This window comes from Acanthochromis polyacanthus, chromosome 23 (assembly GCF_021347895.1).
Source record: "Acanthochromis polyacanthus isolate Apoly-LR-REF ecotype Palm Island chromosome 23, KAUST_Apoly_ChrSc, whole genome shotgun sequence".
Classification (NCBI taxonomy): domain Eukaryota; kingdom Metazoa; phylum Chordata; class Actinopteri; family Pomacentridae; genus Acanthochromis; species Acanthochromis polyacanthus.
Window position 1 is genome coordinate 10,585,178 of NC_067135.1, and position 14,235 is coordinate 10,599,412.

The window sequence follows — 14,235 nt, forward strand, 5'->3', positions numbered from 1 at the left end:
GACATAACTACTGATAGTGCTACAGGGAGACAGCATCTATTCCTTGGGTGTATTAGTTTTATAATCCATATTTCAGGGTGCAACTATGCATGGTAAATTCCCTGCCACTGAGAGGGTCACTGGCATATTGACAGCGAGAACACAATACAGGCTGCACTCCTAAGGAGGGCAACCTGAACTCTTTTATGACCTGAACGCTACTGCCTGTCACAGTTCACGCCGTGATGAAAGCCGCGCGCTTACTCATCTTTTCTGGAAACGCTGAGTCATGAATAGTCAATATCACCTTATTATGATGTCAAGCGGAATCAGATTTTGCGACGAGGCTCGCAGATGGAACCTCTGTTTGATTTAGTTTCGTGTTGGCATGGGGTGCAATGAGCTGAGAAGCAATTAGGTCCATTAAGAGATCAACTAGGATGGTGCGAGCAGCCATGGTGTGCAGCAGCCTGCACACAGAGAGACGAAGAGAGAGATAAAGGTAGCGAGGGAAAGAGCTTTAGACAGATTGAGCCAACTCCTGCCTGACAGTCACTCTGTGGAGCTTAGCACAGGACATCTGTGCAGTGAAAACAGCACAAATTTCTGTCTTAATGTATGCGTGCGAGTGAGATCATGCACACGGAAATTTGTGTCTTTGTACTTGGTACACAAAGAACCTCACAAGTTGGCATCAATGCTGCATTCGGGCACTTCAGATAGAGGAGGAGGAAAGTGGAAGCGAACAAGTGGATAAAAGGGACTTTTTTCCCAAGTGGACCCCATGAGCACTTGACTCCTAATCAATTCGTGTGAAGTCATATTTGCAGCTGAGAATGGTGCTCTGTATTAAAGAGGGCATCCTTCATAAGGGGTAAACAGCTGTCGCCATGGTGACTGATGGATGCACGAGTTGCTCTGTAACCATGTGACCTCCTTGAAAATGTATTTAAAAAAAGCTAGTTGCAGCCTAAACAACCATAACATTGATAATTCGCGAATAATGTAGTCTTTTATTTAACAACAAATTTAAGCCAAATTTATATTTTCTTGGTTATCTTTTGGTATATTATTGTGAACTGTATATATTTTGAATTTGGACTGCTAAACACGCCCATGCCTTAGACTGTGACTGATAAGATTTGTATTTTTGCTATTTTAAAAGAAAAAAATCTAATCATATTCTTAGTTGCAGTCCTAATAGCATCCGGTTAATTTCAGAGCAAAGTGACGCCTGTCAACTTCTTTACATGTTTTGTTATAGTGGAGAATCATTTTTGCATACTTCATCATTCTATATATATTGTACTCCCAGAGATTCAGTTTGCGATGGCCTGTGATATTTCAAACTCTCCACATGAATTGTCTGAGTAGATAGGGTGAAATAAACCAGGATGAATATTGTTAAAAGTGCTGATAATGTGACACCGTTAGATACCGTTGTTCTTAATATCTTCTCCCTCTTTTTCCTCCTTTCTGTAATTTTTCTTCTCGCCTGAACTCAGATAGGTGTGTCAGAAGAAAAATTGTGCTCTCTTGCTTCCTCTGTCTGTCTCCCCATCTCCCTCCACTCCCCTTTCATTGTCCTTTCATTTATTTAAATCTTTCCTGGTCTAAAAGCCTTTTACCTTCTCCTGCCATCATCTTATCCCTCTGTACATCCACTCCTTCTGCTCTCTACCTCGCTTTCCCCAAACCAACAGTGACACATACCTCATTTCTGTCAGTCACACTCTCGCCATCCCTCTCCCCACCTTTTCCTTTCCCTCTCTTTTCTCCTTTAGTGCATGTGGGCACCAGGCATTTACGAGAAGCCTCTCACCATAGTCGATTGATCATGGCCATTGTTTGCACTGGGTCCTCCATTTTACAGTTCAGTGTTCATGAAAAGGGGCATTTGCCACTCCTATCTGTCACCCCCTCCACCTCCCCCCCAAAATATACTCCCCCGTCTCTCCCTTTTTCTGGCCAGTGGTCCCCCCGCTGACATTTTCACAAGCACACCTTCATCAATTTCACACCTCCGATGCCCTTCTATGCCAGTGTGGAAGGTAGTAGGAGGAGGAGGAGGTGAATTGATGGGTGAAAGCTGACAAAGCTAGCTCCAATTCGAAGTCAGGGAGTGGCAGCGTTATTTGAGTGTAGGACAGACAGGACATGCGGGGCCATCAATATGTGTGCTATCACAGGGCATGAAATAAAACAGCTGCGTGACGTCAAACAAGTGGGTCCGATTCAAATATCGCCACTTGTGTCTTTGAAAAACCACTCTTTTATGATCACATTGCAACTATCTGCATCTCTGCTTACCATTTGCTGCCCCCTGTAGTTAGCATCCTTCTCATTTATTCCTCCAAAAGATGAGTCATGCAACTTAGGCTATAAATTCAATAATGTAATAAAAGGCGTGATGGAAAAGAGAGAAGAAAAAAAAAGCCATCCAGAAGGTAAACATCCTCTGTGCTCACTTCCTCCCCCTTTAGTCTTGGGAAAATTAGGCCATTCTATCATCAGCCAACTGGTGCATTTATGAGCTTCTAAAGTAATTGGCAGCAGTGGCGAGATCTCAGCTGAGGCGAAGGTAGCTCATTCACCTGAACAGAGCCTTAAGCTAAATGCTTCAATGAAATAACAGTGAGGAGTCCGAGAAGGAGGAGGCGAGTGGAGCAAAAGGGAAAAAAAAAAAAAAAAGAGTAGCAAGGTGCCTCATTCACTGGCTCAGGGGTTTATGGGATTGCTCCCAGCTGTCACTCTGTGTAGTGAATCCGCAGCACCGTAATATCTTAATTGTTTCAAATTAAATGCTCGTAAAATGGCAAAGGAAATGAGTTTTTCTCTCTGGCTAATCCAAAGCAGCCCCTTGACTTACATCTGGGCCCGCTTTAAGTGAGACGGGGTTTAAAAGGTGGAATGGCTCCCACATGAGATGGGAATGGATAGGCTGGTGGTGGAATTAGTTTTTATATGCTGCGAACTGCGAACGCATCACTGTGCAAATGTGAATATCTGGGAACATCTCTAAATCTTTTTTTTTTTTTACCTTTCTCTACTTTCTTTGTCTCCCTATCGTTTTCCCCGCTCTACGTCTTCATCTCTGCCTTTCATTCTTCCATTTTACACGCGTGCGCTTGAGTTTATGTGTGTACTTACGTATGTTTATGTGGGGAACGTGTGCGCACGGAGGCTTATCATAATAAACAGTCTAAATATCCTGTGGGGATTCACACATTTAGTTTCCCCCCATCTCCCTGCGGCACTTCTGAGACTCAGCTCATTCCACAGCACACATTCAGATCACTCAACCAGCTAAAGCGTCCTGAATGACATCAGCCTTGCTGTCAAACACACACACATACACACTCCCGTATGCATGCATGCACATACATAATGCACACACGCATGTTCGCATACATGCAAACAAAGACACGTATAAAGCCCTTCCCATCTCAACCACACAGAATACCTTGTAAATATACTGCGATGCACGCATACTACAAATGCAGTTCACACATAAACTTGTGCCTTCTGTACGAGCGCAGTATGACATCCCTCTCATGGCTATTCTGAACACAATTCCCAGCCTGAATGGATATTAGAATTTCACATTAGCCCCTGTTAACTTGACATCTCCCCTTCCATTCTTGTACAAATACCAGCTCAAAATGAAGCCCCTAACAGGCAAATCCAGCAGACAATTATGTGTCATTACATCTGCAAAGTGGTTTTGCGATGGGGGCTGTAGGTGGCAGCGGCGGTAGGGGCAGTGAAGTAGATTATTGTAAAATGAAACACCAACGGAGAAGGCCTGACATCGCTTCACTAGAAAAAAAAAAGGGAAGCACAAAAAAAAAAGCACATTGGCAAAACAGTCCAACCTCAAACCTCACTTTAGCAACAGATAGGGTTCAAATTGAAATTGGTAATGTAATCAGTTTGGAGGGAAAACTTACATTTTATGTTTAAAAAATTGTGTGTGCAAAAATGATCACATCGACCAAATGAACTATTAAATGAAATAACTGCTAAAGCTAAGGTCAAAGTAATGTGCCATATATCTGGATTAAAAATGTGTTTAGGATTTTCCAATCATTTGTACCCATTTCAAAGAAATATACAGAATTGGCACCAAAGTTGGCAGTACCACCAAGTTCTGAGCTGCAGTTAGGGGCTGTCATACATCTACTTAGCCACAACTACAGTTTATTTGGAATTGTTAGAGATATAAAGGCAGCTTATAAGAGAGCAATATAGCATTTATGTCCTTCAAAGGACTAAAGATCCGACTCAAAATCTTTGCTAGTTGTCTAAATAGGTAATTATTTGCTAACACTTTGATGATTAGAGTTTTTAAGGTGTTAATATGTCCGAAATTGGGTTTTATGTCAGTTGTGCCACCTCATAGAGGCCAATAAATCAGCTAATTTAAGCTGCTTTAAGTGACCCAAAGGAATGTATTTAAGTTTTTTGAGCTTTAAGCAAAATCAGCTGAGAAAATGAAATGAAATCAAAGGTGTTTTAAGTTCGTAAGAAAGACAAAATACACTAAAACTCTGTTGATGACATAATGTTTGTGGATTCTGTAAGGACAAATGTGTAAATCCCCACCTGATTTGATTGTAATCAGCTGATTGAATGGCTGTTATCAGCTCCCACAGTCCTTCACTGAATCTAGCTTTAGTTCTATTTGTGTTTTTTCTTCCCTCTACATTAAGGTCCATCTTCCACTTCTTGCCATCTGTTTTGCTGGCCTGCTGCGTGCTGCATTGTTTTTAATGTACTGCTGAGTATTCTCACTCCTTGTCTCTGATGCCTCACATCCCATCTCTCCCCTCTAATCTCTACTTCTGGCCCTTTCATTTCCATCTTTCTTTCTCTCTCTGCTCCCCCTCCCCAGCCTCTCATTCTGTCGTTAAAATGTCCTTTTCCTCTCCCCTCCCGTGTCTCTCTCGTCACCTCCACTCCTCCAGTCTGTTTTTCTTTTCTTTTCCCACCTGCACAACTTCTCCTCCTCTTCTCTGCTCCCTTGTGTGCTGTTGGATACATTCCCACTCTTTCTTTCAGATTTTCTGTTTTTCTCCATGTCTCTCCCTTTTCCATTGTTATTACCTTTCCTGTCCTGTCTGTGATTATCTTGTTACCACTGCTCTTGCAGCAAATTCTCTTGACCCTTTTATTTTTCGTATCCTTACATCTTCCGCTTCATCATCCCCTTACCGCCACATCTAACTTTCCTTTATTTTTTTGTTTCAGTTTTGTCTCTTCTACTTTAACTTTTTCTCCTTTGGCTCTTCCTATGCCTTATGCCAGAATATGCCCTTTCCCTGCTAGTCTCACACTATGCCTCGCTCTCTCCTCTTCTGCTCTCTCTCTGCCATGTTTGTGGCCTTTCGCTCTGTGCACATCTAATGGCTGGGGTGTAATCCACTGGCTAATCTGCTGACAGCCTGTGTGACAAGGCATTAGCTTTGTGTCAGTGCCTACCATGCTGCTTCTCAGCGTGTGTGTCAGAGAGAGTCAAAAAGAAAAAAAAAAACTGAGAGAAGAGCAAGGGAGAGTCTATGAATGCTAGCGCGACTCGATGCATACGAAATATGTTTGTAAAACTTTGCCTATATGCTAGCATGAGCAATAGGCTGGAAGTAATTGCCTATGTGTGTTTGTTGCTTGATGTCAGTTGGATGGCCAAGCGTAAAATTGATCCTGTTGCTGCTCAGTTTTGCATGACCTTTCACCTTTCCATTTTTTCCACTATTTATGTCCACTGCTGCTCCTTTTTTGTTGTTGTTGTTGTTTTTTCCTTCCCCTCCACGGGTGATAGCAGTTTTAATAAGATGCCAGGTCAGAGTGCTAGTGGATGCAGCAAGAGGCAGACTGGGCCAGACAGGCCAAAATAGCCTTGTCAGGGTGCCTCGCTGCTCTGTCAGGCATCCAGCCATGTCAAATAGGGCTCAGTTTGTAACCAAATATTGGATTTTCTATTATTTCCACTATAATAGCTTGGACATAATTGTATTTCTTTCAGCAGAAGCTTTTTCATTACATTTGGCTCCAAAGTCTCCTGCTCATTCCGCTGCAGCTAACGATTCTTTTCATTATTGATTAATCTGCAGATTTTTTATGATTATTGGATCAGTTCTTTTGTCTATACATTGCCTGATAATAACAAACAAATGAGCCTAAAGCGACGTCTCACAAATTCTTGTCGCAGTCATTCTAAAAATATAGAATTCATTAAAAGAAAGTTGTCACATTTGAAAAGATGGAAACTTATCTTAAGCAGATTAATTACTAAAATGATTGTTGTTTGATTAATCCTCCCAGCACGAGTTCCTGTCTTTGAATAAGTTGTGTTTTTGTATTTAGACGAGTGTGCAGTTCTGTCTTTGCATCTCCTGCAAAAATCTGAATCCCCAGCCCCCACTAAACTCACAGCACTCACCTCCCACTTGCCCACATTTTCTCCCTTTTTAGCTTCCGTCCCTTTCTTTAGTGGTCCCCTCCCCTGTCTCCACCTGAGTGATCCTGTTATCACAGCTGACCCCTTGCAAGATCTGTCGACAGCCAAAGAGATTACACCAAAGGCCATGGAACACACTGGGCTGCCCGTTTGAAGAGGGAGGGAGAGATTGCTTGATCCCCCGATGCTGATAAACTGGCCAAGGCTTCGGGGATTCAAGACGATCCTGTTGGGAATGGGTGGGAGTGGTGGTGTGTGTTTTTTTTATTTGCTATAGTCGACTTTAAGTCTACTTCTAATCACTGGGCTTTTCAGAGGGGATAAAGGGAAAGGAGAATGGGAGCTTGGTTTGGACTGGAATTAGGCCCTGATGGAGCCGAGGATAAGGTTGGTGGGCTTTGATTTGATAACACAGTTCTCGCTCGAAAGATCAAATCTACACTGCACATGAAATATGCTATATAGCTGGGGTGAAATACAAAGATACAAAAATATATATAATAATAAAAATGTAATACTCTAAAGTTCCCTACGGGGAATTTTTCATTCACACACCTCACTGGCTCAGCTCTAGAGCAGCTTGTAGGTTTATTGCTTTGTGCAAATCTTCTCTGAATCCATGTCAATAACAGGATTGCATCATGCATAGTGCAACCTCGCTTTTCATAGCTACTCAGACTCAGATTCTGCTGGTTATATGAGTTTTATTGGTTGCTACCAATGCCTTCTGCACTGAACATTTTCCAGCTAATGAATCATAATCCCTGGGGAACTGTGATTCATTCATTCATGCTAATTTCTGGGTATTCCTCGATCCATCCCTTTCGAACTCCCATTTTTTGACTGTTGCCACATGGGGGATACTTCTGCCATTCAAGTGAGAACACAGCACAATTATTATTGATTCATGCACCATAAAAGCAGAGCAGAGTGAGACAGACTCTTATGAAACGTGGCTTGCCAAAATACTGTCAGAGACGGAGGTTTGATGGCTCACTCGTCCGTGGCCTCCGCATCATGTTGTCTTCACCAGCTGTTGTTTGACAGAAAGGGATTCTTCCCGCTGTGTGCAAAGACACAGCTATCAACTTAAGAGTCTTGACAGCAACACTCTATGGGGCCGTTTTTCTACTGTATTATGATAGGTATTACTGGTGGAGTGTCTGCAAATGGCATAAGATAAAACAACAGCAACAAATTACAAAGACGCTGGAAGTGTGGAGCCCTGGAGATCTCTTTCTCTATAAAATAGCATAGTTTTTCTTTTGGGTTTCAGATTGATACTGTAAAAAGTTGCTGTGCTGCAATATGTATGTTTGTAAAATACACTATAAATCTTTTTTTTTTTTTTTTTCCCCTCAGCATTTTATAGTGGTTTTGTGTCATCACATTGCAGTGGAACCAAGAGAAGTGCACCAACCAGTAGAGTCATGGGAAGCGGTGAAAGAAACTGACTTTTATTGATCTGTCCTAATTATAGGAGTCAATAAAATTTATGGCTTTCAGGCTTGCCAGAAGCCACTTATATGGCACACTGAGTTAAGCAATCACTTTTAATGGCAAGTGATCAAATGATATAGTGTTCTGATAAACAAAAACTGTACAGAACAAACATGTAGGGGGGGTGTAAAATCCCCTCTGGAGCCACAGTGCCACACAAGGCTGTCATAACCGAGCAGTTGTTGTGTTTATACAACAACTGATAACAAATTATGAAATAAACCACAACTTGACAGTCATGCTTTTAAGATTGTCTTACCAATTTCCCACTGTGTGCATGTATCTTCTAATATTTAGTCCGCTTTAGCGTGCCAGCATTCTCTTGAGGCTGTATTCTCCATCATCATCTCTACAAATCAGCATAGTTGAGACCCAGGGCAATTTGATGAATGCAGTCCAACCCACCGTATGCCTATGTCGGCAGTAAAATTCAGTGTACAATACAACGTGTGCTGCCAGGCTTGTTGCTTGTCGTTGGCGATTGTGAGAGCAGGGCCAAGCTCCCAACACTTAGTAGATCATCATAATTAAAACATAAATTGGAGGTATTGAGCTGCGCGCAGATGCCAGCGCAGGTTCCAGGGAAGCATTGATTCATGCATGCACTTGGAAACAATTCCTCTGATCTGCACCGAGTAAAATATAGAAGCATTGTAAATAAAATCAATGGCGAACAGGTTGGCTAGACTTTCAAATAGTAAAGAGGGAGTTACGATCACGCAAATAATGCAGGAGATGTAAGCGAGCATGGGCACATGGGAGAGGTGCATGAATGAGAGACAGTATGTTAACAGTCTGTGGAGAAAATCTCTTGAGAAAAAAGAATAATTAAATGATTGTTGGTTAATTTGATTCCAGGTATTTCAAAGTATCTGAGGGAGAGAGCAGGGGCTTTTTTTACACAAAGGTATATCAGGTCAGTTTTCTCTCAGTGCAGTTAGACAGTTGCACAAAAAAAGAGAAAACATACACTGCACCTTTCAAGGTTAAAAAGTTATCCAACCCACCTCCACACTATCTCAGATCTAAGTGCTCTCTGCTGTTTCAGTGTCGAGAATCAATAACACCTGCTGACAACTATCTGAAAAGCGGAAAACACCAACCATAATTTTTCATTTGTTCACAAATTTGCAGAGAATCAAAGAAAAATGAAAAGTATTTTTAATGGCCACAGTAGCCCTATGTATGTCATTTGCCATTTTCACTAAACAGGGAATTTAAAATCTACTTGGAACTGCTTCTTCCACCAGAAACAGGCTGTTTTTTTTTTTCTTTGTTGTTGTTGCAGTAGTGAGCAGAGCTTGGCAGTGAGGAGCTTTATCTCAGTCCGCCATATTTGGTAGTTTGAAAGCAGTCCTAATTTACCCTGAATACACAGAAAATTAGTCCTACTTAAGATAGTCAGCAACAAGAAAGCTTTTTGCAACCAGTGGACTTTGATGTGTATCTGAAGTCTGAATAAGCCACAGTCAAAGCCTGCCTCCTGATGATGGGTAGTGGAAAGTATAAAGGTCCACCGTGATATCAACACAACCTTGATGCAATCTATATTAATTGTTTTTTTATGAGCAATAATATTCTGATAAATATGCGCAAGATATGCAGGTGCTGCTGACCTTGATATGATAATGTATTTTACATGTGCTGATGCGCAAAACGTGCAGTGTGAAACTTTATTCTTCTACTATGCATGAATTTCTGCTTCAGTTGTCATACACAGTGTGTGCGAAGTAGATTATATGAGGAACAATCCAGTCAAACAGAGCTGTAAAAATCTGTATATTCTCTGATTTTATAAGTTCAAGGTTCACTTGCAAAAACACACTAAATCTTCTTTTTCTTTTTTTTGTAGAGTTAATATAGCGTGATGAAAGAACAGAAGGGCAAAGATTACTATCTGCATAGGTGCCATGTGCTATTGCTGAAGGAATATTTCCTAAAATGGCTCTGGGCACGCACCTGAACCCTGCGCTCCACATTTATGAATTTACATCTTGAAATGAGCTGCAGATTTAAAGCCACGGCGTTGCACTAACTACACAAACTATAGTTAAGTGCGGACTGAATTTTGCACCAGAAAACTTGATATGAATAAGAAGGATATACTAGACAAGGGCTTTGGTTCACACCCGTGTATTCCCCAGGTTTAGGAAGGCTTCTAACCATGGTGTCCTTCACTGCTGCCAGCCTCATATATAGAGAAAGGGGGCTCAGACATGAATGGGAAAAAAAGTGAACGAGGGAGGACAGAGAGCAGAGCAGTTACAGATGAGTGCAGGCATGAAGACAGCTATGGCAGGGAGAAGAGGCTACAGAGAAAGAGTGGGTTGGATGTATAGGGAAAATTGGATAGGGAAACAACAGAGGGAGGGGAGAGGCAGGCAAGAAGAGATAGCAAAGGGTAGAGTGGCAGGAGAATGAGAGAGGGTAGAAAGGAGGGAAATGAAGGAGGAGGGGGGGTGAAGGAGAGAGGGAAAATGGGAGAAAAGCAAAGGGAAGGTGACGGAGGAAGAGCTTTTCCTCCCAGCCGTATACTGTATCCTCAAAGCAGCTTTCATCCGCCCTCACATCGCCAGCCTAGGTTGAGAAACCCCTCTGCAAACTCCACACATAGACACACGCTGATCATGCCAAAAACCGGCCTTTGACAGTAATCATCCAGTCTACCTTTTGGCATCACACAACATCTTTTTCCTTTTTTTTCTCCCTGCATTTTGTTGCAACAGGCTTAAAAGGGAAGAACAGAAAGCCCCAAAAGGTTTCCTCTAATTATAGCCAAAGTGAGTTTCATGAGCCAACTGTATGTTGAAGCCTCTCTAACTCACAATACATCATCAAAATTAAGTGATTTTTTTTTGTTGTTTGTTTTTTTTGTTCTGCAGGAAATTAAAGGAGCACTCACAGAAGTTCGTTGAGACAGAGAAGGTAACACAAACATGATCGTATTTACATCCGGGTACAATATATTATCTGTGTTGCCATTATAGTATTGCAGAAGTTCAAACAAACTTTCACTAGATACATTAAGTATGCACATGCACAGCAACGCCTGACTAAAGACACACGATTACACAGACACAATGTGAGTAAATGCTAGGAGCAGAGAGGAGACAAAGGAATTAAAGCGAGGCTGACTAACAGAGTATGACATGTCCAAGGCCTATCACTAATTATGCCCCCACTGCTACAAACTGCTCCCTTACTATGATCCACTGAAACAGGAGACAGCTGAAAAGGCTGTTGCTGCAATTACTGCTGAAACTGCCACATAAATGATGTGTATGTTAGTCATAAGAAGGTGCCAGGATATAGTATCGTTTTATCTTTTTATTAATAAAGACATGTTACAAAAGGGTTTAACTATAATCCTTTACTTCGAGATCTAAAAAAACCCCGTACTTACATGACTACGATGAATGAACAGAAATCCTTTGTTTCATTTTGCAAAAACACGAGGAACAAGAGTAAAGTGGAAATGCTCACGTCTTACTGTTTGTCTGAAGCAGTTTGCATGTTAATCGGTTAAAAGAAACAACTTTAACGTAAGCTTGTAGTGAGACAGAAGTAATTCCTCTAAAACGTCACTGTCAAATAGATGCTCTCAGACCTACAGCGCATTTCCATGTTTGGGCTGCAGACTGTAATTAGTTTTTTTTCAAGATGCAGCGTTCGCTTGCAGGTGATTCATAGTCATGTTGTGTTTGACTGGGACGTTCACCAGTGACTATTCACAGCATTAAATGTCTAATTATAGCTTTCACTTGGCCAAACTGGACTGATCTGTGGAATCTATGTCGCGGAGTCAATGTTCCAACCCGACTGTGTGGTTTAAGCTTGGGAGATTGAGGAATTGCCATTTTTTACATGTCTGCATCACGAGGTATAATTATGCAGATCTGATGCGGTTTTACTCATGTGCATATATTGTAGGTCTCCCATACAGGAAAATAAATCAGTGTCCATGTCCACATGACATGAGGGTTCTTCCTTGATTGCACATATTGGGTAAGATTCACCATTTGACGAACAAATGCAAACAAACTATGTAATGTGGAGCCGTGTCTCTTTTTCAGAAAGGACTAACAGTTTCCGTGTTTCAAAGATGCCCCAATATTGAGACATTTCCCCATCAAAAACATGCTTTCTTTAAATCAAATCTTCAAATGTTTTCCCTGATCAAGCTGCAGAATCACCCTCTCAGTCTTTTGCAATGGGTTTGCATTCAGTAACTCTTACCTAAAACACTCATATATTTCCCACGAATTGACCAAAACTAACCCTAGAATCTCATTTGGGTGAAATACAGCAAATGAGTAGCATCTCAATTGGGAAATATAGGGCACTCTTCTCTAATGCAGCACCATTTTGTGGTTAAGGCTAATAAGGCAAGAGCATCTTCACTGTGTAGTCTTGCCTACATGTCAAGCCATGCAAACAATGCAAATTCAGGCAGATCTGGTTCATTTTGCAAACACACAATAAACATCCTCATAGATTTATGTTGTTATTGAATGACCCACATGCCTACTTTGATTTGTGGCACTCCTCTTCCTCCCACAATGCACTATTGCATGGGTAACAGAGATGATGGGCGAGGCACGCCATTTATCTCTGCCAGACGTGGCTGAACACAAGTTCTTATTGGCTGGGCAGGATTCGTGATTGCTAAAGCGGCACCCCAGTCTCCGAGTCCATGCTAATTAAACAGTGGCGAGGAAAGAGCAAGAGGCCTTCAGTCTTAAACCTCCAAGTTTCCATTCTGCTGCAACAAGCATTACCGCAGCTCTGCACAAATGGAAACCACGCTTAAAATGCCATGACCCATCTTTGTTGTACACTACACAATCAGATTTGATTTGAAAAGCTTACCTTTCTGCACTCAAGCAACCTTTCCAACAGTTCAAGAGCTGCAAACCAACAACAACAACAAGAAAAATGTGTTAGTTTACAGTCTATTCATGCAGCCTTTAAAGCTGTTATAATAAAAATTTAATGCCTTTTATGGGAGAGCTCAAGACGAGTTAGTGAAGACAGTAGGTTTTGTTGTTGGGAAATAATTTTAATCACAGCTACAGCAATGCGATGATCTGCTGCATGAGCTGAGTGCTAATTCAGTGCCGCCATTGCTTTTTTTTTATAGTGTAAAGGGCAAACGTTTATTACCCACTGATTACATTTGGCAGGCATATGTGTCTGACACTTAAGCCCTTGTAATTTTCCAACCCGTTACAAAAGCCCCTTCTTCACCACTGATATTCAATCACTGCTTGAATGTGGTGTGTTTTCCATGGATTTCATTGGGGCGCACACAAAAAAAGAGTTGCAAGAACAAAGGGGAAATGGGACTTGGGGGAGCACAGAGCAGCTTTTTAGTTTAGTCCTAATTAAAATGTGGGAGGCGCTCAAAAGGTCAAAGATTGACCAATAAAGAAGACGAAGGAAAAAACAGGGGCAAGTCACTGCTGATGGTGTGCAAAGGCACTCAAGGTCTTGTAGATTATTACCAAGCTCACTTTCAAAAGGGGAATCGTGAGAGATGGAACAGAGAATTACTCGTGTGACTGATAAACAGCATATCTTCATGCTCTGTTCCCACCCTCCTTCCTCGTTTTTTTTTTTTTTTTCTTCTTTTTTTCCAGCTGGGAGATAAAATTCAGGCTTGGCAATGGTTGCCAGCACAATTGATTCTGGCAGAGGAATATGACTGCAGAGTATGAGGGCTAAGTATCTGAATAGCTGCTGTCAAAATCCTGAAGGGGAATTTATTCCTAGTTTATATGCAAGCTATATCATGGAGTTACTGAGACTAAACGGTTACAGTTTGATGTACAGTATGCTACCGTTTCTCTGGTGAGTAATCATGAAGCTGTGCTTTGCATGGGCTTATGTATTCTGTGCCTGGATTCACTGAATGCAATGAAGGAATACAGTCATTTGCTCAGATATGAGAAATCCTTTACATTTTGAAATACAAAATCATCTTCAAACTGTTGTTGTAATTACCATGAACTTATTACTGCTCTACATGTCTGCCTGTTGTGTGTCAAACCCCCCCCCCCAAAAAAAAAAAAAAAAAAAAGACATTTTGAGAATCTGATATACAGGAGCTTAAAAAAATTCATTTCAAATTAATCTCCTCTCGGCATCAGTCATATCTTGCATTAGAGAAAACTGATGCAAGTATAATTTGGGGAGAAGCAAATGAGAGAGCGAAACACAACAGAGAGTTAGGGAAGAGAAAATTAGTAGCCCCATTGTGTCTGATACATCCCTCCGCTAAAAAGGTTTCTAGACCCGTG

The 14,235-nt window shown here is 41.4% G+C and overlaps 1 protein-coding gene across 1 annotated transcript in view; it reads right to left on the reverse strand.

The window, feature by feature from the left end:
- LOC110949394 (protein tyrosine phosphatase receptor type D) overlaps window positions 1-14,235 on the reverse strand; it is a 376,478-nt gene that overhangs the window by 144,413 nt on the left and 217,830 nt on the right. Inside the window, 1 exon segment of the mRNA XM_051944213.1 lies at window positions 12,806-12,843. The gene's annotated coding sequence lies outside the window, so the exon portion shown is untranslated.